Consider the following 26,876-nt stretch of genomic DNA (forward strand, 5'->3'; position numbering starts at 1 on the left):
ATCAGAAGCAGTGAGGAAGAACAGGGAGAAACTATGATGAGAACGACCCAGCCTCTGCTTTCAAGGAAACAAGCAGAGGGGAGAAGAGCTATACAAGGTCAAAACTGATGAAGAGTTGTATCTGTTCATGAACAAGGTAAGAAGAGAGGACAGCTGTTGGCCAGGCACAACTGAAAGAACGCCACCCTACAGCCTGGCTCTGCCAAGGATTCACTGTGTGGCCTTGGGCAACTTCCTATACCTCTCTTAGCCTATTTCCAAGCCTGCAAAATGAGAAGACTGGCCATAGGCAATCAGTATTCCTTTCCAGCCCTGACGTTTCACAGTTCTCTGATTTCAAGGATACCTGCCATGCAGGTCATGAACAGGTGGAGAACAGAACAGCAGGCAGGACGAGGAGTACAAACAATTTCAAAAATCTTAATTACTATGATCACTGTCACTCTGAAAATACCCACTGTACCTTTTAGAGCTACAAGCGTGGTCAGAGTTACAGGTCCGTTTCTAGCCCTATAATACCAGAACAACATGCACACTGTACCTTGAGTAGGCTGCTTGCTAATGGGCCACACTGAAGACACATTAAGAACATGGCCTTCCTCCCACAGTGGTGAGACCCTTCCTTGTCCTAATCAAAGTCAGAGTTCATCAAGCTCCCTGGTTGGCAAATGAGCAGAATGCCTCTCCAAGTCACTGAGCTCAGAGAGGCAGAACCAGGAGAGAAGCCCAGATTGTCTGACTCCACACCTACTGTTAAATGCCAGTAAGAAAACTGTGTGGGAACCCTGCAAAGCTTGGACACTTAGAAACTCCATGTGGTTGCACCTAATTGGTCTAAGAGGATGGGGGAGGATTCTGTAAAGGGGAAGCCAGGAGCTGCCTCTCCTTCCTCCACCTCCTTGACAAGCAGGGTCATCACCAGCTGCAGGGTTGGTATCCATCTAATATCCTGTTACATGTGTATACATATCCCATCTTTCAGCAATGCAGGTGGTGACTTGTACTCTAGGACTGAGGTACCCCAGATCCTGGGGTCCCACTGAAATCCTATGCAAATCTGACCACTTTCTAAATGCACATACACAGACAAGTCATCAAACATCTCAGGGCCTCAGTCTCCTCATCTGTAGAATAGGGATAATAGAACTCTACACCTCACAGGGTTATGAGAAGGATTCAAGGAGGCATTGTAGGTACAATGCCTACAACCACATAAATGCTACAGTTATTATCACTGTACTTTTTCTGGGGAAGAGTCCACAAAGTTTTCATCAGCTTTTCACACCCAGTAAAAATTAACGTCAACCCTCGTCCACGTGCTATCCTTGGAAGAGAACCGAGGTCATCCTGTGGGAAGTTTCTCCCTTAGCTTCCTAAGTCTTCCTCACTGTTTCAGAAGGAAGGGATGCAAGGCTTTCTATGCTTCCTACCTGTGGAGAGCAGGAGAAAAAGAACTCTGGTGAACTGAATAAGTATTTCTGTGGCTGGGAAATGCCTCCTCAGACCCTTAAGGCCCCACCCTAACAGTGGGAAATTAAAAAGGACAAGACCAGACCCCAACTCCAGTTTCTACACAGCTGGGAATAAGTCCACTCTGTCCTGACCCATTGGGGTGCAGGAGGAGGGCTACAGGTGCTGTGGCCCAGGCCCCCCTCCATCCCAGGTGTCAGACCATCTTTCCTATACCCCCTGCTAGGGAGCTGTGAAGAGAGAAACAACTAACTCCAGATACACAACAAGGTGATATACTTCACCCAACGTGATGGGACGCCAAGAAGATCCGAAGCTGAGGCCCTAGTCCAGAAAGAAAAGTTTGAGGAGGAAAGAGATGCAAGTGTAAGAGACTGGAAGCTACTCGGGTCCAGGCTTTGCAGCTCTCTGGTCTCACGACCTTGGACAAGTTACTCACCCTCTGAGTCTCGGCTTCCCTGTCAATAAAATGGGGGGGGGGGGGGGTGCTAATTAACAATCCTTGCTTCAGAGGAGTTATGAGGCTCAAATGAGGTCATCAGTGCAGACATTTAACACACATCCGGCACACTGGAAGTGCTCGCTCAGCTTGATGACCATGAGGAGGATGAGGATGACAAAGGAGGAGGCAGACAAAGGTTAGCACGGCCGCGAACACTTACTGTCCTGCTGTTGTTCACATGTTGTATTAAAAACAAAATCAAGGCAGGCTGGTGGGGGAGAACTACCAGTACCAGAGGGACACACAGGGTCCTGAGCCCAAAATACAGAAGAGCTCTAACTGCAGAACCCCAGCCCACTGTAGGTAACCATGAAGGTGGAGAACACAGTGCCTGATGAAGGGCCTCAAACATCACGCTTTACCCTCAGCAGGAATAGCACCACTTCACAAAATAACCCAGTAACTCACTAACAGGCATTTAGTCTTTGATCAACAATGAGGGAATTACTATCTAACAAACACGACGTTGGCTTACATGAAATCTTTTAAAGCAAGGCACATTTAGAAGAAAAATAAATACATGTAAAAATAAAAGAGGCACTTTTTTTGACAGTAAGAAAGACTGGGGATATCAGTTCCCAGGGCAGCCCCGGCTCCCACCATCTCCACGTTCCAATCTGTCATCCTTCCTGACTCCTCTACCTTGTTACCTCGCTGGCAGACAAGGAGTAAGTTTGGAAGCCACCATGCCTTCCCAAATAATTTCCTCCAATATAAAAGCAATACATGTTTATCCTATAAAGCTGGGAAAACAAAGGAAATCTCAAAGGAAATGATAACCCAACCCCCAGCATTACCATGTTGATCTATTGCTGCCTGTTTCTCAAAGTCAAATCATTCTTAAAGAATGATATTCTATGGCTTTCCTAAGATAGCCAGCACGTCTGAAGATCAGTAAAAGCTGTAAGAATCAAGAAAAGTTTAGAACCGGTTGACAAAAGGGACACAAGGCCCGTGCACACACGCACACACACACGTGTAAGACCCGCCTCTCAGAGATCTCTTGAGCTTACAACACAGGATGGTCACTGTGGCCACCCCTGAGCTAAGAAGTTTAAACTCAGAGGATCAAACGAGAACTCCACCCACTAAAACAATGCTCTTTAAGTATCAAAAAAGTCTAGCATTTCAAACAAGTGTTTTTTAAACACACATTGGGAAAAAAAAAAAAAAAATCCCAAACCTAGGATGTGTTCCTTGGCACAAATCTGGGTCAGTTCCTGGTGGGGTTCCAGGCTAGAATTTCAAAAGATATGTGATTATTCCTCATGTCACTGATACCATTCTATCAGATGCAAATAAATCAAAATCATAACAATAAAGAAAAACAAAACTGAACCTCTCTGGCAAACACACTCAGTGCTTAGAAAACATGTTTTTACCAACATCTTTCATGGCTGCCTCTTAAAACCACTTTCGATATCACTTATGCCAAAAAAATAGGAAGAATAATTTGTTAACAAGTTTCAAGGTTGCCCTCATCCGTTTATTGGAGGGGCATCTCAGACAAGGTTGTTAGTTCAGCAGGCAAGGACTTTGCAATAGATGAGCACCCAGTATTGGAACAGGGCAGCTCCTGGAGTGAGCAAGCTTCTCACTGCTGGAGGCATGTAAGCAGAGTTGCACAAACCATGTGGTTTCCAAGGTCCCTCACAACTTTAAGATTCAGTCTTCGTTTCAGAGGGCACTGCCCTGTGGCCTTCCCTCATTCCCCATTAAGGAGAAAGATGGCAAGATCACTAGCATGGATTCCAGTAAAGTCTTTTCCAGAACTCAGAAGGGCCTCAGAGACAGGCAAGGGCAAGAGGCGGGGGTCACTTCCCAGCCTGGAGGAGACAGGCTGGCCCAGAAGAATGGTCTCTAAGACTGAACAAAGAATTCAGAGGTGTCTGTGGGTGGCTCTGGAAACAGAGTGGAATGCCAAGACTTGGGAGTCCACAAGCCATATGCAACAGCTTTTCCGGAAAAGGCAGCACTGTTAGCACTTAATACAGATCCCTCTGGGTCCCCAGGACACAGGCAGCTCTGCCATTACCCCACAAACCCTGAACATCACCAAATATAGGCAGAAGTCACTTCCTTGAGAATGTCCTGAAGCTCAGAGCTCAAGAAAGTTGCCTCCTAAGACCCCCAAAATAACCAAGCCCAGCAAACAATGACCTGCAATTAACTAGGATGGTGTGTTTTCTCTATAATCTACAGTAAAACAAAGAGTAACAAAATAGTTACTGGTCCAAAAAAACCACATCCAGAAGATGGCCTAATTCAACCCAGCTTCTTGGCCCTTGGTTACGGTTGGTCCACGGAGCTAGTAACAACACACGGCCCAGTTAAAACCTAAAACTTAGAATTTTGGACAAACTTTAAAGTTGCATTGGCAAAATCATATAAGGCCAAAAGGTTTGCATGTTATTCCATGTAGGGACCCTCCATGTCCCTTAGGATAAGGCATGACACCTGTGGAGACACTTTTGGAGAAGACAGGAATTTTTCCTCCGAAAATAAAGTGTGTGGGCACAGCACACAGGGTGGAGAAGAGCGAAATCCTCAGGAGTCAACAGATAATACCTCGAAGTAGCAAAACATGCAAGCTATTAAAAAACGTGGAACACCAAAAGACGATGGCTATGATTTTGGTATTCGTGGCAGGTGAAAGTGAGGCGGTAAACAGTTCTTGTAAGACCTACTGGTTCTTGAAACCATGCATGCACACATGTGTGTGTAGCTGCTCCACTTGTGTTCAACTCTTTGCAACCCCCTGGACTGTAGCCCATCTGGTTCCTGTGTCCATGGGATTCGCCAGGCAAGAATACTGGAGTGGGTTGCCATGCCCTCCTCCAGGGGATCTTCTTAGACCCAGGGATCAAACCCATGTCTCTTACATCTCCTGCATTGGCAGGTGGGTTCTTCACCACTGCGCCACCTCGGAAGCACACATGAAACCACATGCACGTGTAAATTTGACAAAACTACAAGTTATAAAAAGAAGAAAACGGGGGTGGGACTAGGGTACCTTGGATGTATGTATTTCCCAACTTAAATACTTTAGGGAAACGATAACACTTAACTGTTGTTTCTCCATATTTACTAACCAGAGTATTATATTCTAGTAACTTTTTCTTGATTAAAGAAATAGTGTTCATTGTAAGAAAAAATTGGAAAGTAACACCCCCTCCTAAAAGTGGGGAAGGAGGAAAAACAATTATACAATCACTATCCAGAGAGAATCACTGGATGATTTGGAGGTAGTTTCTTTTTATACATGTGTTATAGGTACATATATCAATAAAAAGAGAATTTGCTTTAACTCTTTGGAGTTATCCAATGACCATAAGGTTTCTGTTTTATTTTGGAGAAAGAACATTTTATTTTTTAAAGCATTAAGTAACTTAGGCCTTTGCTTCTTTTATTAGTCAAAATTAAGATTTTAAGGACAAGCATACCAGATTATCATATTTTGACTACAGGGTGCATTTACAAAGGAAAAAAAAGTACTTTTTGGATGGTGGTGTGGCAATTTTCAGAATTCTTAGACACCAAATTGCAGCAGTGGGGTAAAAGCCTTACTGAAAATTGGTTTCTCCTAGAAGGGTTTTCCAACCCTCTGCCTGTGTGCCCTGTTTCTCCCCATGCGTGTCTGGCTTCTCTCCCCCTGCCCACTGTCACCAGCTCTGCTCCCCACTCCATGCCACTTTCCTGTTTCATTCATCTCACACCTATACCATTCTCCTTGACACCCTAAACCTGATGGAATATGAAACTAAAGTCATATTCTTATTACTTTTTGCATTTGCAGAATTGTCTTTAAGTTTAAAACAGGAACATAAAACATTCCATTCATCCATTTTCTAAGGTCCCTGCTGCTTTTTTTTTTTCTTTTTTTGCACAAAGGCAGTTCTAAGTCTGACTAGAAAACCCTCAGAAATAAGAGCTTTGACCCCTGTCTGGAAAAGCCAGTGTAGGCACAGAACGGGCCTTGTGTGGGCAAGGGATGGTTTCCAGAGAAGCCAGGGAGGAGGACTAAAGTCAAAGTCAACTCACCCTTTCCCTGGGGACCTGCAGGAGGAAGGGCGAGGCTCCCCCACCCAGCACCACCCCCTGTGAGGACATCAATAGGTCCAGAAGGCAAACCTGGGCTTCCCTGGTGGCTCAACGGTAAAGAATCCACCTGCAATGCAGGAGACCTGGGTTCAATCCCTGGGTGGGGAAGATCCCCTGAAGATCGCCTGGAGAAGGAAATGGCAACCCACTCCCGTGTTCTTGCCTGGAGAAACCCACTGACAGAGGAGGCTGGCAGGCTATGGCCCATATGGTCTCCAGAGTCATACATGACTTAGCAACTAAACTACCACCAAAAGGCAAACCTAAAACCATCAGGGTATCCAGCTAAAGAACCACCTACTCCTCCATCCCTCTGAGAAGGACCTGCATGTTTCTCTGATCGTCCAAAACATTTTGAGTCTTTTCTCCCCTACAAGAGCTTCTTCTAAAATCAGGTTACCCCCATCCTATACATATAAGGCTTTTGTAACTCAGATGTTGGATACATCTTAAAAGAACTTCCTAGTTCAGATTAATCTGAAAAATTCTAAGTTCTCTCTTCCAGCCCTTAAGAGAACTGCATACTTAACACAGCTGACTTCAACAGCTACAAGGGTCTGATGAAAAAGAATATTGACCAGGCACAATCCTAGGACTGCCTCCCACAGAAAATACAAATCTGATCTGATAACCCTGCCAGCAGTGAATTCACCTGCAGCTTTATCATCCGGCCCTCACTTTCCATTTTAGCTTTAGGCTCCTAATGGGATCTTTCCCCTTAGATGTTTCACTGAGCTCAGGCCTGGGTCACATACACAGTAGTTACAGCATCTACTGCAGGTCCCTGAGTCCATGTCAAGAAACAAATAGATTCCGTTTGACAGGTTTGCACTCTAGTAACTCAGAATGATTCTTAGTCACTGCTGCATTCTTCTTGGTAACAGTTCCAAACCATTTCCTTGTGAAGATATATGAAAATATTTTAAAGAAAGAAAGGAGCATAAATGAGGCAGTTCTGCTTTCCCCCAAGTATTTCCTGAAAAAAGGCCATTGCTCCTGTTCTGAGAGCTATACCAGTAATTCCTATACCGTGAGTTTTTGGCAAATGAAGCCGGAAACTGGGGGAGGGGCGCAGAGGGGCGAATAGACGAGGTAGTTCGGTTCTCCAAGAGCAGCAAGACGATACGAGTTTTTATACGGTGGCAAATGTTCCTTTTAGACTTGCTTCAAACCTGTGTGTGGGCTGATTCTCTGAAATAAACAAAATCCTCTTGTATAAGAGAGGTTATGGGGTGACTCAAAGGGTGAAGATCCTGATGGAAAAGAAGTCACCCACGAATCACCTTTGACTTTAAATAAGATCACCTTATGCCTGCATTGGGTCTCAACTCGAAAAACCTGATTAGCAATGTGGAGGGATATCAAAGGGTCTATGTAGCCCTAGATGGATGGATGGATATTATCCCCCACCCCCTAGCCCCCCCTTAAGTCCAGTGACAACCTGAGCTTGTCTAGCTTTTGAGAGCATTGAAATACCCCGATCCATGCAGCAAAGAGCTGGGATGCCAACCCTGGCTCCAATCAGCCCCCATACGCCGCCAAGGGAGGCACAATGTCCCGAACAGCAGTTGGCCAAACACGTGAGAGGGAGGTGCAGCTGCCGAGCTTTCATATTTATCAGGAAGAAAGAATGTTGATTTTGCAGATTTTTGATAATGTTTTCCCAGCCAGTGTTATTCCCAACCCATTTAAAAATGCAATCAGAACACCACTCCTTTCCTCATCAGTCTCCTTGAACTTAAATGGTTCCATCCACCTCGGCCCTGGAAACCCTTCTCTCTCTACTGGCCACACCTCAGTTTGGCCGCGTGGAGAAGCAGAGGAAAACCAGGAGCTTTGCAATGGCAGTTTCGGGGCAGGAGGAAAAATATTAAATTCAGACTTGGGCTTAAGACCCTGGCAGCACGTGGTTGCAAGATCTCTGTGGGCTAGCCAGGTTTATCCACAAGGGACTCGCGCAGCTCTGTCGTTGGGTCTGTGGTTGTACTGAATCGCTGCCATGGTCTCACTGTAAATTTAGTAACCCAGATGCAATAAGCTACAAATTAAAAAAGACTAGAGTGAACCAAAAAGTTACTTTAGACTGAGCAAATAACGGGCCAAGCACAGACCATCTTGCCGGAGGGAGCTGGCATGCCACCGCATAAGGGATCCAGAGTAGAAAGAGCCCTTTAGAAAATGCTGAGACTTTGCCCAGGCCCTTTTGAAAACTGGGTTCTTGGGCCGTTTCCTGAATTCCCTCTCCACGATCTTGAACACTGACTATTATGTGGAAAAAAGAAACAAACATTTAAGAGGACAAAAATATATCCTTGGGAGACACAGGAAGAATGCTGTTTGAAGTAAGGACTTTTTCTCTTTCTCCCTCATACACAAAAACTCATACTCAACCAGCCTTACGAGTAATCTGCCATGGTGGATGCCCGGCTAGCTCTGTCATAAGCCAGCAGCCTCGGCCAACAAGTGATGCAGTGGAAGAGTTGTCTGTCCAGCTCCCTTCCTGATGCTGGTCTATTTTTGGTTAAAAACTTGGTCTTCGGTTAGGGACCAGACTTGCCTGAGGCTCCCTCCTTGGAAATACTATTTGATGATAGCAATCCTCAAGAGTCTGTACTAAAAATGGCTTTCCAGCTAAGAGGCACTATGGAGATCAAGCCAATTCTAGACCCTTATTGCCATGGTTCTGAGCTGAATGTAAGGATCAAGGGGTGACCAGCCCAAAAACATCATGGAAAAGCTACCTACCCCACCATTGATTAGATACCTGTATGCCCATCACTATGCACACATCATAGCTTCTAAGATGCTTATAGTTTGAGAAAAAAATCAGTCCAGTGACAGCTCATCAGACAGCCATACAAAGAAAAATTTAAAAACCCATTATGAGTCACAAAAAGCTGTGAGAATGGACCAAATGTGGGCTACAAAGGTCACCTAGACTTTGCACTCAGAGAAGGCAATGACAACCCACTCTTGCCTGGAAAATCCCATGGACGGAGGATCCTGGTGGGCTGCAGTCCATGGGGTCGCGAAGAGTCGGACATAACTGAGTGACTTCACTTTTATTTTTCACTTTCATACACTGGAGAATGAAATAGCAACCCACTCCAGTGTTCTTGCCTGGAGAATCCCAGGGACGGTGGAGCCTGGTGGGTCGCACAGAGTCGGACACGACTGAAACGACTTAGCAGCAGCAGCAGACTTTGCACTAAGAAATACACTCCAAATAAGCACTGAATATTCACTAGAAGGACTGATGTTGAAGCTGAAGCTCCAATACTTTGGCCACCTGATTCGAAGAACTGACTCATTAGAAAAGACCCTGATTCTGGGAAAGATTGAAGGCAGAAGGGAAGGGGACAACAGAGGATGAGATGCTTGGATGGCATCCCTGACTCAATGGACATGAATTTGAGCAAGGTCTGGGAGTCAGTGATGGACAGGGAGGACTGGCATGCTGCAGTCCATGGGGCCACAAAGAGTTGGACATGACTGAGCGACTGAACTAAACAGACCTCTCTTAGAGGACAAAACTGATATTCTGAGGTTTTCTTCTACTCCAAGAAGCTACAGCCCAGGTCATCTGTTGGTCGACCAAGAAAGCAACCATTAAGCAAACTGCCTCCCCTTCCAGCCGCAAGTGTCTCCCAGGGCTAGAATACAGATTCAAAAGGGGGAGACTTTAAGGAGGACAGATGGCCAGGCAGCACTCTGGGGTGATTAGAATAAAAATGGTGCCCACCACACATTAGCAGACTAAAAAGTAGGTTAAAATCTCTTTAGTTATTTCCTTAAGTATCATTCTTCAATGCAAGCATCAGAATCCCTGGAATCTCTCTAGACCTGGGAAATCAAAGTCTTTGAGGGTGTGGCCAGGGAATCGGTTTTAACCAGACACTCAACATGGCCCACAAAGTGTGAGAATTGCTGCTAGCCTGTTCCAGCCTGTCCTCTTCTGACATAAGGGTAATTTAGGAAAAGGCTGGGTGCTTCAGTTAGGAAAGAGGTTTAAACAGGAACCATACATGTGAAGAGAGGGAAGAAGCTGGAACAATCAGAATCTCTTAGAGGGACAGAGAGAGAATGTGCTGATGAGCCATAAAGCCCAGCAGGGAGACTTTCCCTCCTCTGCAACCTTGGAAGATCATAAGAAAGAAGGTGATTTCTTTGCAGGCATCAAAAAGGGCTGCAGTGTGGGTGGGTCTGGGCCAGCCTCAAGAATGGAGGAGCTCACCAATGTGGATGGGACTGTCCAAGTTAGGCCCAAAGCACCCTGCAATAAGTACCTTTTGCCCCACACACCGCAATCCTGAGAAGCATAACTACCAAGTCCAAAGGGATCCAAGGGAACAGTGAAGATGTTTCCACCCAACTCAACACATCACAGCCACCTGGCCAATGCCCACTTAGCTCTGGCTACCACATGGCCTGGAACTGACAGCTACCCTCACCATTTCCCATATCTCTCTCTGTTCAGTTCAGTTGCTCGGTCGTGTCCAACTCTTTGCAACCCCATGGACTGCAACACACCAGGCCTCCCTGTCCATCACCAACTCCAAGAGTTTACCCAAACTTATTTCCATTGAGTCGATGATGCCATCCAACCATTTCATCCTCTGTCGTCCCCTTCTCCTCCTGCCTTCAATCTTTCCCAGCATCAGGGTCTTTTCAAATGAGTCAGCTCTTCACATCAGGTGGCCAAAGTATTGGAGTTTCGGCTTCAACATCAGTCCTTCCAATGAATATTCAGGACTGATTTCCTTTAGGATGGACTGGTTGGATCTCATTGCAGTCCAAGGGACTCTCAAGAGTCTTCTCCAACACTACAGTACAAAAGCATCAATACTTCAGCCCTCAGCTTTCTTTATAGTCCAACTCTCACATCCATACATGACTACTGGAAAAACCATAGCCTTGACTAGACGGACCTTTGTTGGCAAAGTAATGTCTCTGCTTTTTAATATGCTGTCTAGATTGGTCATAACTTTCCTTCCAAGGAGTAAGCTTCTTTTAGTTTCATGGCTGCAGTCACCACCTACAGTAATTTTAGAGCCCAAAAAAATAAAGTCTGCCACTGTTTCCCCATTTATTTGCCATGAGGTGATAGGCCTGAGGCAGTGGCAAAGCCAAGCAGCTCTGGATCTGAGTGGTATGTGCCAGTGGATCTCAAAATGTGGTCACCAGTATGGCAACATCAGCATCGTGTGGGGACATATTAGATATACAAATCCTCTAGCCCCACCCAAGAGAGAGCTAGTAAATCAGAAATTCTGGAGAAGGAGCCTAGCAATCTATAGCTTAATGAGCCCTGAAGGTGATTCTAAGACAGCTGAAGTTTGAGAATAAGTATGGTATGCTATTGGAGAAGGCAATGGCACCCCACTCCAGTACTCTTGCCTGGAAAATCCCATGGACAGAGGAGCTTGGTAGGCTGCAGATCATGGGGTCGCGAAGAGTCGGAGACGACTGAGCGACTTCACTTTCGCTTTTCCCTTTCATGCATTGGAGAAGGACATGGCAACCCACTCCAATGTTCTTGCCTGGAGAATCCCAGGGACGGGGGAGGCTGGTGGGCCGCCGTCTATGGGGTAGCACAGAGTCGGACACGACTGAAGCGACTTAGCAGCAGCAGCATGGTATGCTATTAACATGAAGCATAATGGTGAGTCAACAAAAGTGACATTCATTTACCTAAGCCTACAGAGCACTTTCAAATTCGATATCTTAGGGATGCTCTCCTTTAATCCTAAAATCCTATAATTCATCTGAATCTCATAGCAATGCTGAGGTAGATAAAGCAGAATTAGTATCTCATTTTACAGGCAAAAGGATTGAGGTTCAGAGATATGGGGTGACTGACAGAGATTACCTTACCCAGAGCCCTCACTGACAAGTCACTGGAAAGTCACCAAGATTCACCTCTAAGTAATTAAGAGCCCACACCAATTTTTCTTCCCATGGCCCACAGGGACACTGCTGGCAGCAGGAGTGATACTGACATTACTTTTTATCCAGCCCACTGTTACTTACTTCAAGTGACTATTTCTATGACATCCCTCCATTAATTCTGGATTTGAACTCAAAAAGCAATTTTAAAAACACCGCAAGCCAAATTCACTTAGACTCAGTGCTGACCTGACGCAGACAACAATCCTCAACTGATAAGTGGACCATGCACCAAAAGTTCCTGTACAGACTGGAAGGCTGGAATCCAGATTGCATTTTCCCATGGCCACAACACAGAGATGGAGCTGGATCCTCAAGATGGAATCACAAAAGTCCATCTACAGAGGGAGAGGCAGAAGAGCACACAAGCAGATCTGGCAATAGGCCAGAAGGTTTAAACCCAGTTTTCTCATCACTGACCAAAAAGAGACAAACCCCAAGTCACTGCGCCTTTCTGGGCCTCCATTTATTCACCCATAAGTCATAAGACTCGCCTGACAGGGTTGGTCAGAGGATTAGATAACAATGTATGTAAACCACACAGTAGATCATATGTATGCCACGTAGTAGACATGTAACAAATGCTTGAAGATTATATTAACTCCTAAAATAGTAGCCATACTATATCATTGTCCTGAAAACTATGCAATTTTTAAAAATACGCCTACATTTGGGACTTCCCTAGCGATATAGTGGTTCAGACTCCATGCTTTCACTGCCAGGGCCCTGGGTTCAATCCCTGGTCAGGGAACTAAGATCCTGCAAGCTAAGAGATGTGGCCAAAAATATAAATATATATATAGCATACATTTGAAATTACAGGAGGACTGACTGCAGGAGGATTAACTGCCTCCTAAAAGACCAACGGAAAAGGGGAGGGTGACAGGCTCAGAGGGTGTCACAGAAGGTCAGATCACCCATCCCATCCACTCCCCTAGTCTTTTTTCAGCTCAGTTCAATTGTCACTTCTTTGTGAACCTTTACTGGCCTCCCAGTCTGGGTTAACTCTCTCTAGTGTATGCTCCCATGGCCCCAAGTACTTCTTCATTGCCTTACAATGATTAGAACTTTACCCTTACAGTCTGTCTTCCCCATAACCACATAAAGCCCATGGAGTCAAGGCCCAGATCTGTTTCTGCTCCCCAGTGTCTTTCCCTGATACTCTGTCCTGTGTCTGGAACATACCGGGCACTCAAATGTTTGAGAAATGAATCATACCTGTCTATGTTCAGCTGGCTGTGCATATGAACAGATAAGTCACAAGGTCTTGACTCATGGTTACCTGGAAAAGCATACAACTCTTTCGGCCCGTTAAAAGAAAAAAAAAAATCAATCTGCCTCTGCCAAATCAATTGGCTGATTATCAAACCTACACGCTATTAAACCCACAGGCATCCTCTTCCAATGGGCACAGATCCCCCAGGGCCTTGGTTTGTTCACAGGACAAGTGCTAAATGAAGTCAAGATCCAGGCAAGTTTGGAATTTGTTGGGGCTCTTCCTTCCTCAGTATCAGTTAGAGAGGGACAGATGACACAAACCTCATCCTGGCTTGAACTCTGAAGGCGTGGAAAATGCTGCTGCGAGCTGCAGTGTACTCAGTGGCTACATCCAGGAACAGTCCAGGGTGACCCTCAAAACCTAATGAGGCAGGTATGGGTCCCACTCTACAGGTGAGGAAACAGACCCTCGTCAGTCAGGCACACACCATGGTCACATAGTTAATAAGTACCAGAGCTAGAATCAGAACCCAAATTTGATTGCAAAGGGTCTGCTATTAGCCATATTCAGGTTCCTCTCCCCACACTGAGTGTAAGTTTCTCCAGACTGAAGGGTGTACAGGCTTCGGTGAGTCAATGCAACATGGTTAAAATACACTTGCAGAAAGACAACTGTTCTGGGTCCTTCCATGACTATACAACCCGGGATAAGTCCTTCACCTCCCTGGGCCCCAGGGAAGCTGTTTCCCCAGAAATATTAAAGTGGGCTGGATGGTCATTACAAGAGGAGACCCACTGAGCACATAACCATGCCTATCAGTCAAAACCTATCACAAAATCACATCTGCCTGGCCCCTGCCATGACCCCACCATGCTGTGGCTCAGCCCTTGATCACCCAAAGTGAAAGTTAACTAGAGACTTTGAGGTTTCAGGTGGGGATGGAAGGAATGACAGGCCACAGACTTTCCTACTAGGTCCCCTGAAACTGACTTGGAATAAAGCAAGGATAAGCAACAAGCTGGGACTCTGGGGCTTCCCTGGTAGCTCAGGTAGTAAAGAATCCGCCTGTAATGCAGGAAAGCCAGGTTCGATCCCTGGGTCGGGAAGATCCCTCAGAGAAGGGAACGGCTACCCACTCCAGTATTCTTGTCTAGAGAATTCCACGGACAGAGGAGCCTGGCGGGTACAGTCCATGGGGCAGCAGAGTTGGACACAAACTGAAGCCACAAACACTTTCCTTTCACTTTTAAGCAACAAGCTAAAGGAGACTGTTTACCATACACTTAATTAAGCCAGAATCACTAGAACCAGCAGGAAATTGAGGGAAAAAAAAAAATCATATGCTGTGAAAGAAGCAGGTATATATCCCCAAGCTTCCCTTGGGCTCAAGCCCACCACAGTTTTCCATCCAGCATCAGCTCCCTCTGAGATGTGTTCAACATGCACTTAAGACCTACTGCAGAAAAGCCTTCAGAGACCAAGGCCATCCACCTAAGCCACAGTCGCTCCCTAGCGTCGGCCCCAGTTGTAGAGAGTGATCTGGAATTTACAGTCTCTTCTACAGAGCCTTACAAGGTCAAAAATGTTCAAGCTGTATAATTCCAATGATGAAAAGGCTGTGGAACAGCACAGACTAAATGGCCAGTATGAACGACACTCCAGAAGCCAAAATACAAGAGCTGAAGGTGAAGTCAGCGGTGGGCACAGTGGGAGCCAAGGAGCCCAGTTGGCCAGGCTTCAGCAGCACCTGAGCCTGTGCTGCCGCCGGCCCTGGTGAAAGTCACCACCCCCTGCCGGTCCCCGCCAAGGGTGAGCACAGTCACCTCCCAGCACCAAAATAGGAGTCACAGGCAGCTGACATCCATCCTGGGGAAGGCTGCTGACCCCTGAGCCATCACCCTCTTTGCAAAACCCATACTGACTTCTACATGTATGGCAAGACGTGGGGAAATGGCCAAGGACATTATCTAAAATGTTCATCAAAATAAAGTCTGAACTATGAAGAGGAGCAGAAGGGGGAGTGAAGGAAGGCACAGCCCCCTTCTTTACCACAAGCCTAGATGCACGAAGTCCAATAATGTATACAAAGTATTTCAGCATTTGGAAAAGTAGGAGCAACAAGGAACACACAGCAAGAACAAAAGAGAAGGGGGTGTTCCCTGGAGGTCCATGGTTAGGACTCTGCGCTTTTGCTGCCAAGGGTCTGGTTCAATCCCTGGTTGGGGAATTAAGATCCTGAAAACCATGCAACCAGAAAAAAAAAAAAAAGAGAGAATAAAAAATAAAGAGGAGAATGATAGTAACAGGAAGCCTAGTGTCAAGTTGCCTCCACCTGCCGCTGCCTCGGTAGCCTTGGTCTTGCTCCCCTAGCCCCACTTCCCAAGGCTGTTTAAAAGGGCAGTATGTGATTCCCCTCAGCCTTGCTGCCAAACAGCAGACATCAAAGACATAACAAACCTAACCAACCAACTCCATGGCATCAGCACCCAATCTCCTGCAGAATAAGCAAAGCACACTGACAAATGTTGAGCAGACCCACCACCCAGGAAGATACCAAACACAGATTCAAAGACATTTTTAGCATCTAAAACAAGCTTTTAAATGCCTAAATATACTTAGGCAAGGGCTTCCCTGATAGCTCAGTTGGTAAAGAATCCGCCTGCAATGCAGGAGACCCCGGTTCAATTCCTGGGTTGGTGAGATCCCCTGGAGAAGGGAAAGGCTACCCACTCCAGTATTCTGGCCTAGAGAATTCCATGGACTGTACAGTCTATGGGGTCACAGAGACTTAGGCAAAACCATTCAAATGGAATGATAGAATACACCTCGATTTATAAAACAAACACTTTAAGTTATTTAAAAACAAATGAAGCATTATGTTTGCCCAGTGAAGAGCATGAAAAAGCGAAAAACACTTTGCAATAAATGCTGAAAGGTTTAAGAGACTGCAGCAAGACTGAGGACAGATCTAATTGATGAGATCTAAAGGTATGATTCCACAAATTAAGAGAAAAGGTAGTAGGCAGCTCAACTGAGAGCAGATATTTCATTCTTTGTAAAATGTGTTAAAATGGACATTTCTACAAAAAGATGTTATTTATATGTATATATCTGTGTGTGTATGTGTGTGTGTATATATATACACACACTAACCTTAATACTCCAAACACCACCTACTCTGTTAAAAAAGACACGAACAAAAAGGATGGTTCCAGTTCTATCCACACCCTGAATTTGATGTACTCACCGCAGATGGGTCCTGCACCAGATGAGACAGAAGAATGTTTATTAAACAGCTACTGTGTGCCAGACCCCAGAGCTAAAATTCCCCCTTTTGCTTGACCTCTTATTTTCCCAGTCTCCAAAGAGTAAGAATGGAGGGAGAGGGCTGAAGGTCACACCACGCCTTCATATACAGCTGATGTTTAACAGCAGGCAGAGGCAGAAGGCAAACACAGAGCTTGGTGCTCCAGCAACTGAATAGGTCAGCCCTAATTTAGAGATGACTTTTTCATCTTAAGAGGAAGACAAACAGAGATGAGTTAACCCTTCCATCATCCTTTGTCTGGCAGCTTCTGAGCCTATCTTTCACTCTTCAGGTTCTCCTGATAAAGGGCACACCTTCCTTCCCTAGTTTGATCTTCTTTCTGGTCACCAGAAACACTGACTCTGGAATTCAGCAGGACCTCAGTGTCAAAAAAGTGAAAACCGGGGCTGATCCAGCAGAGTATGAAGTCATATCACTAACTTCAAGACAAGCTTCCAGTCCTCAAAGCTCAGAGCCAGGTCACAATGCGGTGGCACGTCAGAGACAGAAAAGAAGGAGGAATCTTTTCCATGTCCCAAGATCCAACCCACAGGGGCCTCCTTCTCTCCCTTTTCTATTGTTAATTATTCCCCTTTTTGTTTTTCTAGTCAATCGACGCATATTTCTTGAGGCTTTACTTAAATATGCACATTTCCCATTTTAACACAGCTTTTATCGATGTAAACGGAACACCTGACATCATGAAGTCGCCCCTGGGGGATCTTGTAGAAAATCTTTTGTTTAAAAAAAAAAATCGACCACTGAAGTGAAATTGTGCCAAACACTATTTTATGTTGGACAACAACTACTAGAACCCCATTCCCTGCCAACTTTATGTCAATATTCAGAATAGAGGGTGCAAAGTGCTGATAATGAGTGTAGGCCCAGGGTTTTTTCTGCATGACCACATACAGGACACACCTGAGTGACTGGCAATCAAATAATAATAATGAATAAGAGCAGCCACGATGTATCAACACCTGGTCGTAAGTCAAGCATTAGATCAGTGCTTAAGAACCTGGTTCAATCCTTACAACTGTGAGGTCAACTTTACCATCCCAATTTAATGATGAAAAGCTGAGCTCAAAGACCTTGCTTACAGTTTCACAGCAAGTAAGAAGAGAAGCCAAAATGTGAATGCAGGACAATCCAACAATTCTTCTCTTCCTGGTGACGGAGAAAAATCAGACAGGACTCAATGTCTGGAGGACATGTGGCGAGACCCCTTCCAGTTCTGGGGGCCCCTCCCTCCTGTGTGTGGGTGGAAATCAATGCTGGGGGTGGGAAATCTGCATGCTAGAAATATCAAGGGAAATGACAGCAGTAAATACCTGTTCGATTTTCATGATTTTTGAATGAGGGAAGGAGAAAAAGAGAAATCTGCATGAAAACATTCTCTGTGCCCCCAGTGACATCACTTACCTCCCCACTTATCTCAAGCTTTAACACTAGAACATCCTGAAAGTAACTTGCTTTGTAAAACTTAGGCACAGAGAAGCAAGGGCTGACCTTGGATTATTAGCTTCTCTACTTCAACCTCAAGTACCACCAATGGAAACGACAGGGCTGCAGGAGCACTGCCAGCCTGGTTCCCAGCTCAGCTCCCAGCTTTTGACTCTGCAGCAGGTCTCTAGCCAAGTTCTACAACCCTGAGTTGCTGAAGACTGCGCACATGTGCATGGTGTTAAGAAAAATACTAACAAGAGACAATATACTCCCATTTGAGAAACCAGAGAAAATTAAACCAACATTCCTACCGTGGTATTATTTGGGGACATTTCCTGGCAGTTTTTTTCATCTACATTTAGCACATGGTTATGACTGTAGCTTACATAAAATTCTGTTGCCTGTTTCTCCACCTACCACCACTTCTGTTTAACTATCAAGGGTCCCCTGTTCTGTTTAGCCTTTCCTAGTCATCCCCTTGCCCAGGTGAAGCTGATCCCTTCTTTTTCGATGCTTCCACTACCCTCTAAACACACCTGAGTCACATTCCCCTAAAATTTTACTAACGAGCTTACACATCAGGCTCCCCCTATAAACCACATAGTCATTTCAAGCAGTGTGATTGTAAGCTTTGATTATTTTTCACATAGTTGGAAGAAACAACACCAAAATGTTAACAGGGGCTGAGCTGCAGGGTCACGCCATGACTGATTTGTTTTAGCATTCTTTCCACTTTTTGATGTGGTTCCAAATTTCCCTTAGATAACATATAATTTCTTTCATGCATATTTAACTGACTATAAAACTTTCTTAGAACCGCAACTGATAAACTTCAAAATCAGACAAAGGAGAAAGGGGCCTGATGGCATGAGACATGGGCAAATGTACCAATTTCAAAGCAAGAAGGTAGGCAATGCTGACACCTACAAATAAAAAGCCCTGATAACTGCAAACCAAGAATGATTTCTGGCACAACTATAGAACAAATGGTTTGAGGACTTTTAGAAAGGAATGAACGTTGGGAAAAGGTACTATGGGTCCACAATGGCCAAATGACCAAGCTATATCAAAATGCAACCAGTTGTTTCTTGTGATTACCAAGCTCACAGATCAGGTGAAAGGAGATTATATATATATGTATATGTTGATTTCAGCAAAGCATCTTAAAAAACTCCCATGATTCACTCGTGGATAAGTTAATGAAATAGTCAAGCATCTTGACCATTCATTCAGCTGAACAAGTACCCCAACAGAATGCTCATCACTCTCTCTTTGGGCTGTCACTGTACTTTGTGTATGTCTCACAGCACTTACTACACCTGGATGAGCTCCTGGTCTCTCTTCCTATTAGCCCTGGGGTCAGCACTCTATCGGAGAAGGCGATGGCACCCCACTCCAGTACTCTTGCCTGGAAAATCCCATGGACAGAGGAGCCTGGTGGGCTGCCGTCTATGGGGTCACTAAGAGTCGGACACAACTGACCAACTTCACTATCACGCATTGGAGAAGGAAATGGCAACCCACTCCAGTGTTCTTGCCTGGAAAATCCCAGGGACGGCAGAGCCTGGCGGGCTGCCGTCTATGGGGTTGCACAGAGTCAGACACTACTGAAGTGACTTAGCAGCAGCAGCACTCTATAGATGTGTACCCTGGTGTCTCCAATTGCTTTATGATAAGCTAGAGAAACAAGCTGTCAGCACAACACAGTGTTTTATTCTTCTCCACACCTTGTCCAATGTCTTCTCAGCAATGACTTGACTAAAGATAGACCCAAGAGGCAGGTTCATCAATGCCCCAGATGGCCCAGGACAGGAAAAAAGAGTTAATGCTTTAGATGGCAGAATCAAGATTCAAACGATCCTGTCAGCCCAGCATTCTGGGCCAAAAACAAAGCCGGTTGTGCCAGTCCAGGGTGGGTGGGGGCACTTTGAAACTTCCTTGCGTCCGAGACCTGCCCTGGCAACCATCCACGTGAAACAGAGCTGGGTGCTGTCTCTGACCGCGAGGTTCATCGGAGCCCACAGTGCCAAGAGTAATGCAATCTTAAATGGCATCAAAAGTAGGCCAGTGTCCAGTTCACAGGAAAACGGCAACACTCCCTCTGTACCCCACAGCAGTCAAGCTCAGGATTAAGCTCAAGATGTCACACTTTTAATGATATTCTTTAATGGGTTAAAATCACATAATTTGAAAAGCACCCAATGGTTTATCATGCAAACTTTCTATTCCACCGAGCCCAGCAGTCCCCTAGTGTGCTCCTCAGAGGCAATCAACATTACCCATTTCTTCTGTACTCCAAACACACGGCATGCACGTATATGCAAATAAACATACTCTCCTCTTTTTGCACAAATGGCAGCACACCATATATGCTGCTCCATACACTTCCTTTTTCACTTAAAAAAACATATTCTAGGGCTTCTCTGGTGGCACAGTGGATAAGAGTCTGCCTGCCAATGCAGGGGACGTGGGTTTGATCCCTGGTTCAGGAAGACCCCCCATACCAAGGGGCAACAAGCCTGTGTGCCAGCAACTGTTGAGTCTGCATGCCTAGAGCTTGCGACGAGAAGCCTCCGCAATGAGAAGCCACCGCAATGAGAAGCCTGCACAATGAAGAGTATCCCCTGCTCAGCAACTAAAGAAAGCCCACACACAGCAGCAAAGACCCAGCACAACCAAAAATAAATAAATGAAGATATTAAAGATACTTAATTTTATATATATATCCTACAGAGTTCTATGCCAGTTACCTGAGGAGCAGTCTCACTCTCTTCTGTGGCCGCACAGGGTTTACCTGCTTGGAGACCCTAGCCTGATGAGCATTTACGTTATCCCAGCCTTGTGCTACTGCAAACCACGTTGTAAGAAATAAACATCATTTCTCACACGTGCGGACATAGCCATAAAACAAAGAATTGGGATTACAAGGACAAAAAGTGGATGCATTTGTAATTGTGATGGATATTGTCAAATGGGACATTGCTTTTATCTTTTTTTAAAATTTATTTTTAATTGGAGCATAATTACTTTAAAATATTGTGCTGGTTTCTGTTGTACAACAACGTGAATCAGCTCTAAGTATATTCCCTCCCTCTTAATTTATAAAATCTTTTTGAGTGGGAGGAGAGGTAGGAGGGGGGTTCAGGATGGGGAACACATGTACCCCCATGGCTGATTCATGTCAATGTATGGCAAAAACCACTACAATATTGTAAAGTAATTAGTCTCCAATTAAAATAAATTAATTAATTAAAAAAATCTTTTTGAGTAGCTGCAAGATTTATTGAGTATTTATGGTATGGAGAAAATATTGGTTGGTGTCAAAGTTGATTCTCAAAAGCTGGAATATAGGACATTGCTTTTTAAAGACAGTCATGGACAAAATGGAGTTTTCCAAAAGAGGGGGCTGGAAATTATGAAGGAAGTGGTAAAGAGGCTTAGTGTAAAGAGATGAGCACCATCAACTTCAAAACCCCAAGACCACCACCAAGAAATTCCATCCTAGCTCACTTGCCACAGCCCAGACAGATCCTTGGGGACTTAACACACATCATCTCACTTGACTGTTACAACCCTGAGGGATGAGCATTTTTATCCTTGTTATGAAAAGGAGGAAACTGAGGCCAGAGTCCTCTTGCCAAAAGCCACAGAGCTGGCAAGGGGCAGATCAGGGACTCACACCAAACTGGGCAGCTCCACCATCCATGCTCCTCACCCTCCCAACCTCTGGCCCCTCCAGCTCCGGCTGCATAAGTGAATCACACAAATGGCTTCCACAGGAGCCCTGCCCAGATTCTGACCTAACTTGTCAGGACACAGCACGTACAGGCTTAAATGCCCTCCTCTCGGGTGACTCCACTGTGCAGTCAAGACTAAGAACCACTGCCCTAGTCTACAGTAGTTCTTCAGCGATGGCGGGCATCGGACTCCCCTGGAGCCCTTGTAAAAACTCAGGCCCCACCCACCCTGAGTTTCAGAATCAGCAGGTCTGGGGTGGTGCTGGGGAGTTTGCACCTCTAGCAAGTTCCCAGTGATGCTGATGCTGCTGGCCGGAGGACCAATGCTTTGAGAACTGCTGCTCTAGAAGCAAGAGCTACCACTGCTCTTAGTAATAGACAGCAATTAATATTTTACAATGCACCATCACCCCAGTGAACTTCCACTGTTTTGGAAGGTCCAATGGGATAATATTCTCTGCAAGATGAAGTGAGAACAGATGCTCAAGTGTCTTAGCCAAGTTCATACAGGTTGCAAGTGATACAAAACTTTCATTCCTTTTTTTTTTCCTTTAGTAAATGTCTTTGCCTTGACTTGCTGACATTTAGTTTAATGATCCTCCTACTACACTAACATCAGATTCTAGGAGGTAAGAACCTTGTCTCTTGTTTACTCTTTTTTTTTTTTTTTAAGGCTTTTAAAAATTACTTATTTATTTGGCTGCAGTGGATCTTAGTTGCAGCATGCAGGATCTTTAGTTGCCAAATGTGAGATCTAGTTCCCTGACCTGGGATCGAACCCATGCCCCCTGCATTGGAAGGGTGGGGTCTTAAGCTACTGGACAGCCAGGGAAGTCCCAACCTCTTGTTTACTCTTATTTCTGAACTTGAAACCATGCTGGTGCTCAACACATACGCCGGAATGAATGAAGTAATTAATCACGGTGTGTAGATACACTGAGATATGGTGCCCAAAGGAGAAAATTATGAAACAAGTTGATGACAGCTCATATTAAGAATTATAATAATCAGAAGTATTCAAAAATTAAATGAACTGCCTCAGTGAACAGTGAACTCCCCATCCTCAGAGAGACCAGCAAAAACCAAAAAGCCAAGGCACAGAATGTCACAAAGTGCCTATACATTCCAAGGGGACCTCCTTGATCTCTAATAACTTTTGTAAAGCTAAATTTTGATTCTGGTGCATTCCAGCAGAGAAGAGGTACCCTCTAAATCATTCTTTAAAAAAAAATTTTTTTTTTTTATTTATTTTTAGCTACACTGGGTCTTCATTGCTACACTCAAGCTTTTTCTAATTGTGGCGTGAGGGGTCTACTCTTCATTGCAATGCACGGACTTTTCACTGCAGTGGCTTCCTTTGTTGAGGAGCACGGGCTGTAGAGCCTGAGCTCAGTAGTTGTGGCACACGGGCTTAGCTGCTCTGAGGCATAGGGAATCTTCCCGGACCAGGGATCAAACTGGTGTCCCTTGCACTGCAGAGTGAATTCTTAATCACTGGACCACCAGGGAAGCCCTCTAAATCCGTCTTGATTATGGGTCAACTAGCCTGCCAACTGGAGAAGGCAATGGCACCCCACTCCAGTACTCTTGCCTGGAAAATCCCATGGACAGAGGAGCCTGGTGGGCTGTAGTCTATGGGGTCGCTGAGTCAGATATGACTGAGCTACTTCACTTTCACTTTTCACTTTCATGCATTGGAGAAGGAAATGGCAACCCACTCCAGTGTTCTTGCCTGGAGAATCCCAGGGACAGCAGAGCCTGGTGGGCTGCCGTCTATGGGGTCACACAGAGTCGGACACGACTGAAGCGACTTAGCAGCAGCAGCCTGCCAACAGCTACACTATGTAAATTTAGAGAAGTTACTTCACTCCTGTGCCTCAGTTTCCCTGGACACAAAATGAAGGGGTGTGTCAGTTAGTCCCTCGGGATTATCTAACAAAATGACTGGCAAATAATAAACAACGAACAGATGAACCAAAGTACTTAGAATGCATGCAACGTCTGCCTCTTCTCTCCACCATTCTGCACTGCAACTAATTGGGCATCTAATTGGTATTTCCATGAAAATTAAACTTCACAAAGAACCAAGGGCAAATTCAAAATCAAACTGATTCCCCCTTCCTTTGAACTGCACACCTTCGTCAGTTTAACAACTGATCTATTATATTTTTTAAATCCATTCTTCCAGCAGCCACCTATTGGACATCCACTGTGGGCAGAGAATTGTGCAAGACCCTTGGGGAACACAGGAAAGAGTCACACCAGCCCTGCCTTCTAGGGTACATGCCCACATCCACCTCTTTTCATAGTTTTAAGACAGCTCTGCATTTCTCCCAGCTGGGTTGTGTGGAGGGCTTCACCAGAATTTACTAGTGTAAAATTCTGTGTTTACATATCAATTTTGACAAAGAAAACCACAGCACAGAATAACAAGATGAGAAATGAACTAAGATCCAGAGGAAAGCTTTTAATTTTTTAAGACCTAAAATACTAGGTGTCAAGGTTTAAGCTTTATGATGGAACAAAATACAATGTCCTCACTTAAGACCACTGCATTCATATCTGAGTGATATGAAGCCGTCAGGCTGAGAATGTTTTCAGGAAGCAGCTTCTCAAAATCACCAACACTGTGGAATCCTAGGGGCTTTTAGATTTCTGAGGGGAAAGGATAAGAAACTGGGGGAGACTCCCAGCAGACATATATTACTAGCCCTTAGTCACTGGCTTTGAACACTAAAAACTGTGTTTTCACATACATCACCAGAAGAATGAGGACTGCTATTAAAGCCTTGTGAGCCTCCCTTAAAAACCTCACAAAGATGATCAGAGGCAACCCAGAGCAGAGATGTCATTTATCAAACAGAGGATGAAACCTTTGGCTCCAAGTTAGACAATGCAAATGACCCCGTCAGAATGCAGGAGCCAAGGGAGAATGACTCAGAAGAGGGAAGCCGGGCAAACACTCCAAAGCCAGAGATGAAAAGTTACGATAGGTGTTTATTGTAATGATTCAGCTCATAAACAGATTCTGACAGCCACGTTCAGGTGCACGTCAACAGGGCTTTTCTTCCTCAAGGAATATCAAACCAGCCTGCTGATCCACTCACAAGCACACACCGTCAAGATTCGGGACACCTAAACTAAGGAGCAGTTTGCTGAAGGCATGAGAGCTAGGATAAAACATCAAGAGAACTAACATTTTATTTTTCCAGTTCCTGTGGCCATACCTATGGCTGAGGAGCTTAGGGCTGGAAAGAATAGAGGCTGAAGTCATGGAGCCCAGATCCCCAAACTTTAATATGTCCAGGCATCACCTGCAGAGCCTGTTAACAGCAGAATCCCAGGCCCCACTCCCAAGAGTCTGACTGTATGAATGGGGAGAGGCACTACCCCCACCCCCCAGGACTCGGTATGCCAAGGAGCACCCTAACATTCTAAGGTAGGTGATCCCTAGGCTGCTGCATGGAAAACCTGACCTAATCCAACTGCTGTTTTTTCAATAAGTGAAAGTAAAGCTCAGAGAGGTGAAGTACCTTGCCCAAGTCCAACTTCCTAAATCCAGGGCTGGCTCCACCAGGAACAGATCCATAAGTATAAAGAGATGCCACAAGTTGTGGAAGGGTACAGTCAACCCTGAGGGTAGCAGGCAGCAAGCTAGCTTCTTAACAAGAGCCTTTCACTGGTGAGAAGTAATGAAAGAACCTGCTAAGGGACCCCCGGCAGGAAGACTGATAAGCAAATACAACTGAGTTATATGACTGAGGGCCTATCTGTTTCCACAGGACTCTGTCCACGTCCAGTCACACTGTCACCTGCATGATCATTTCCTGTGAGCACCTACAGGGCAGGGACTGAGTCTCTTCCACTTGTGCATCACCCTCTTAAACAGGGTGAACTTGGTTGTGAACTTGGTTACTGCCAGATGAATGCTATTACCCACCTCTGCCTAGAATGCCTTCCAAAGGGCTGGGCCACCTGGCACATGCCCCACCCAGCTTTCAGCCCCTTTCTGGTATCACGGCCTCTGAGAAGTAACTGTCCTTCCCTCCTACCTCTCCCAGAGGACCCTGTGATGCCCATTAGCACCCGGTTTGTAATCACCTTTGTTTACCTAGGAGACTCCTCGAGGGCAATGATTTTGGTCTTTGAAACCTGGGCCCCAAGGTCAGCTTGCCAAGCATAAGTTGTTCTAAACAAATGTTTAGAAGGTGTCAAAAAAGGAGGAGGGGCAGAAAGGATGAGAGGGAGAAAGGAATCTGAAATACTTTGCTGCAGACTCAAAACCCTACAAAGTTGCTGATGTACTTCCCTGGGAAAATGAAAAAAATCCCTATTATTTGCTCTGTTCATATTTGAAAAGTCAAGTCACTGTCTCTCCAGTGCCACCACCATCAGAGGCATGGTGGCTGTACTGGGAAAGGGCCTCACCTGTCGATTCTCCCAAACCCACACACACCTGTGGTCCATCCTCAACACACAGTCAGCTCCCTCCTCCCAGTGTATCCATGGCTCCCAGAGACCCCAGGGTCCTCCTACACCACTCACGGTCTGTACCTTCTGAACAGAGCCTGGGGCACTCACCTCTGCCCACTTGGTCCTGCTGCCCTCTCCTCCCAGACACCTGTGGGCAATACTCCCCAAGGCACAGGCCAGGCAACGCACCCTTGGAGGGACTCCAAACATCCAGAGCTTAAAAGGGAGGCTTTTCAGGCAAAGCTGATCTCTTCTTGAAATGAGGCCACAGCCAGACACCGTCCCTCCCCCGGCTGTGAGGCGCCCTGTGCTGGGCACAAGTAACAGCTCAGCACCTTAAAGCAGCACTAAGTTTAAAACTTCAAGCTTTACTCTGCTCTGACGCCCTGACACCCTCACCACCACAAGCCCTGCCCAGCTGGCAAGGCTTGCCCCACCCTTTACCTCTCTGCTCTCTCGGCCTGGGGAGCTGCAGCTAGGACCCATCTTGCTCTGAGGCTAAGTGACTTGCCCAAGGTCACAGAGCACAAAAGCAAGACAGGGGGGAAAGCAAGGCATTTACACTCAGACCCTGCAGCCAGCTCTCCTCCTCGCTGCCACACTGTCCACCGCTGACCCACCATCTCCTGAAGCCAGGGTGGTTCTCCTACCCTCTCAGTCAGGACCTTCCTTTTT

At 45.6% G+C, this 26,876-nt stretch overlaps 1 protein-coding gene across 48 annotated transcripts in view; it reads right to left on the bottom strand.

The window, feature by feature from the left end:
* The window catches only part of SORBS1 (sorbin and SH3 domain containing 1), a 231,492-nt gene that overhangs the window by 179,794 nt on the left and 24,822 nt on the right, over positions 1 to 26,876 (bottom strand). For 2 of the 48 annotated variants that reach the window (XM_044935448.2, XM_044935444.2), the window contains exons 1-2: positions 13,559 to 13,684; positions 13,238 to 13,301 (exon numbers count right to left, since the gene is read on the bottom strand). The exons of 45 other annotated variants lie outside the window; for them this stretch is intronic. The gene's annotated coding sequence lies outside the window, so the exon portion shown is untranslated. Of the gene's footprint in view, positions 1 to 13,237; positions 13,302 to 13,558; positions 13,685 to 26,876 lie in introns of those variants that run through there. One more of the 48 variants, XM_044935447.2, reaches the window with a different exon arrangement.

The sequence above is a fragment of the Bubalus bubalis genome, chromosome 23, assembly GCF_019923935.1.
Source record: "Bubalus bubalis isolate 160015118507 breed Murrah chromosome 23, NDDB_SH_1, whole genome shotgun sequence".
In the NCBI taxonomy this organism is placed as follows: Eukaryota; Metazoa; Chordata; class Mammalia; order Artiodactyla; family Bovidae; genus Bubalus; species Bubalus bubalis.